Genomic DNA, 4121 nt, shown 5'->3' on the forward strand with positions numbered 1-4121 from the left:
GCTATCAGCGTGGATGAAGTTCACCTAACGTACAAATAGTAGGAGATAGTCTTACTGTATGACTTAGTAAATACTTAATGTTGTGATATAAATGAAATGTTGTAAACATATTAGGTGTTGATGTACGTTCGCTAACTCAGACTTAGTATAATTACAATGATGTTAGTATCATTGTAGCGAAATTACTAGCAGTTCGGTCAGGCTGCTAAAGACGCCATTTCAACATAAGTCACACACTCCGTTGCTCTGATTGGTCGTATGTCTATCCAATTGAGTGCAGAGGCATTTTTCGGTTGAGACAAGCCTCATAATTTTAGCTCAATGGAGCGGTATCAGACTCAAATTCTGACTAGAATTGAGTATGACAACGTCAGGCTAGGTTCCCACACAAAGGCTGGTAAAAACTTTAAACAGTGATGTTAAAATGTACTAAATTATATTTAGATAACCATGTTTAAGTCTACGTTATGTTGTAGTTTAGGTAGCTGTTTGTAATAAAACTGTAGATAGCATAGGAATAGCCTAGCAATCTATTATGTATATGGACTGTAAGCATAGCAACGTTAGCTTGCCTTGTCATTGCTGGTGTTGATATGGAAGCTTTCTAAAAGTCGCTTTACTTCTGGGGTTCAAGCAACATGGGAGACCGATAGAAACTTTCTGTTGCTTTTACTTACTGCTCTCATTTGCAGAATTATGCGTGTGCGGCGCTACCGTACCTGATTGCAACCACTTTAGTCAATGCTTATACAGCCGTGGACTTCCCGGATTCGGCTCTTCGCGTCTATTTTTGACACGCACCACGTCCAAATCGCAGTTTAAATACAAAATTAAAGTAAAAATGAACATGCAGCAATCAGGACACGGAAACAGACGTACTATTTTACCCGCAGCTTTTTCCTGTGTGGATGCTGGTTGTGCGCATTGGTCAAAAATAAAAAAAATAAAAATAGCACAGTCTATTTTTGAAATGCATTGTTGTAACGCGCACGTTACTAAGACTGTAACGAGTAAAATATTACCAAAATTTTATCAGTAATGCGTTATATTACTGCGTTACAGCAAAAATGAATATATTACTGTAATATATTATATTTTGTAATGCGTTACTCCCAACACTGTTGGTTTGTTACTAGGGTTTCTGGGTGGATGTTTGTAAGTCAAAAGATCTTCTGTGATATTCAGAGCAGAGCAATGTTGTGCTAATGCCACAGACCCTCCAATGTCAGAGAAAATCAACCTGCAAATTACTCTGCAGTAGGTCTCCGCATATTGAGCTGCGAAAGGAGAAAGTGTTTTAACACAGAAAAATTACACACATCACCTTTAATAATGTTTTCCTACAGTGTGTTGCAGGTGTGGAAGCAGGCTATAAACTGCAAAAAAGACTCGTGATTAGTGTCAAAACACTCCTAAAATAGCAAAGTCTATCAGTGTCTAAGTCATGAGACTACTCATGAATAATCAAGGGCTTTTCCAAAACCCCAGCAAAAAAGTAGTGGAAAAGCTAAACCACAGTAAGGTAATGACGAGAGAGAGAGTGAGAGAGAGAGAGAGAGAGAGAGAGAGCATTGGTGCATTGCAGTTGATAATCCACATTTCAGCTGGGACATAAATGCCCTACGAGCTGGACACTGATATTGTACCTTACATTGATGTTATACTGAATCAGCACATACAAGGAATCTAACTTGGTGTTTGTGAAATGCATACAGTTACATTTTATTACATTTAGACATTTAGGAGACATTTTTTAGTTAATATATTTTAGTAAATATATTGTGATCAAATGAACAGTAGTCAATTTGACTTCTAGAGTGTTTTTTCTACAAGTGGAGTTTTGATTCCTTGCCACTATTGCCCTGTTGGCTTGCTTACTGTGAGACTGCAGACATTAGCTTAGCTTAGCCAGGGCCAGATTAACACTTTGTTATACCCTGGGCAACAATATTCAAGGGCCCCATCATCACGACGCCAGGATCACCATAATATGGTCATATACACAATATATTACTGTAATATACAAATTCACAAATATACAAATTCATACTCAATACTTCAAATTCTAACTGTCATCAGGTGTATTTTTGATTTACAAATATTTAAATGCTCATACAAATGCACTACCATTGTCTAAAAATGAAAGTAGGCTTTTACTTAATTATTATTACAAGACCATCATATAGCCTAATATTAGACACCCAAACCAAAGTGAAGAAAATTATCTTTAATTTGCAAGTCTGAACTGAACATCAACGCAGACATGATTTCTCTCACAGAAGTTTAAGATCATAGGCTACATCTTGAACGTAGATATATAAATGAACACAGAGAAAGGAAGTTTAACACTGTGAAGCACAAGCAAACATGCTGGAAGGCAGCTAAAAACCATCATAAACACTGGCTTATTTTATTTTATTGGAGCCTTACCTCCAGATAAAGTAATAAACTGGATTGATGATTTAAATGTTGTTTACTCACATGTGTCTTGTGAACTCTCCGGACTTTATGTTGTGCACTGCTCCACTCGTTCACTACTCCTCATGGTTGGTTTGTTTACAGTGTCGCGTGAGCAGCTACACTGCAGGTTCGACTTCATTTGGCGCTCAGCAGACCTCTTGGTGATGTCAAAGTACCGCGAGAACGATTCAAAGCAGATTTCTCCATGTGATAACGGCAATCGCTCTCGCGGTACTTTACTGTCACTCGTCTGTGGGTTCTTGTGGGGCCACACCAGTCTGCTCTCCAGTCACTTTCGCGCCGCTATAGTAATAAGATTTCATACGCCGATCGGATCGCGCAGATGCCTGCGTATTACGTAGACAACACCACTGTTTATACTTTACATTTTCTGCATTTCTGATGTCATTTTCCTTTTTTAATTTCCGCTTCGCGCTCCCACTTAGCTTCTCCATGTCTCGTTTTTTTCTGTTGTAGCAGTAGTAAGAACCTTTGACCCACCTCATGCGGACTGACCAATGAGGAGAGAGGGTCTTAACTTGAGGCCCTCTCGTCATTGGTCAGTGCGCATGAGACTGAATCTCAACCGCTCTCAACTCACGTTCAAAGTCATAGGCAGCCTAGCATCTCTCTGGGCAGCGCAAAAGTCCGTGTTGACAGTTTGTTTAATATAAAGCGGCCAGTGGGAGTTTACCAGATACAGTATTTTGCTCGTGCCCTTGCTGCCCTGGGCCCTTTGGAGATCTTGGGCCCCTGGGCAATTGCCCAGTTGCCCGTATGGTTAATCCGGCCCTGAGCTTAGCTTAGCTTATCATCATCATTTTATCAATTCGGTTAAAGTGATAATCCAGCCAAATATCAAAATTACCCTATTGCTTACTCACTCTCAAACAGACATGGCGTGTGGAAAAGCACATTTGGAGTTATTTTAGTAAACGTCCTTGCTCTTCCAAGCTTTATAATGGTAGAAAAAAGGATCAGCAATCAACTTCTGACTTTAAACCACTAAAAAGAGCATTCACCAGGGTAATCCACATGGCTCAGATGGGTTAATAAAGGTCTTCTGCGGGTTATAGATGTGATTGTGTAAGAAAACCATCCATATTTATACTTTATAAACTGTAATAACTAGATTCCGATAAAGGCATCTTGGAAGGGTTTTAACGTAGTGAGCGTTTGTTGCCAACGTTGCGCAGTGACTCTCGTGATTCATATGAGTGCATGATGCCATTATTAACTGCAGCTAGTTATTATAGTTTATAAAGTTTAAAATCTGGATATTTTTCTTACAATATCGCGTTGATTATCCATAAAAGACCATTATTAACCCCTCAGAACCGCGTGGATTACTTTTGTGAAGAATGGATGCACTTTTTGGGCTTCAATGTCAGAAGTTGTTTCCTGATTCCTTTTTTTCTACAATTATAAAGCTTGGAAGAGCAAGGACATTTACTAAAATAACTCCGTATGTGCTCATCTAAAAGATGGATTGCTTAAGGGTGAGTACATCATGGGGTAATTTTTATATTTGGCTGGAGTATCGCTTTAATAAAGCTTTTTTTGTAATACAATTATTGCAAATGCTATTATTGCAAATTCTTTATGTAATGTAAAGCTCCTGCTCTTTTATCTTCTTTGAGTGCCTATTTCGCTTGAGGATG

Source organism: Misgurnus anguillicaudatus, chromosome 16, assembly GCF_027580225.2.
Source record: "Misgurnus anguillicaudatus chromosome 16, ASM2758022v2, whole genome shotgun sequence".
Classification (NCBI taxonomy): Eukaryota; Metazoa; Chordata; class Actinopteri; order Cypriniformes; family Cobitidae; genus Misgurnus; species Misgurnus anguillicaudatus.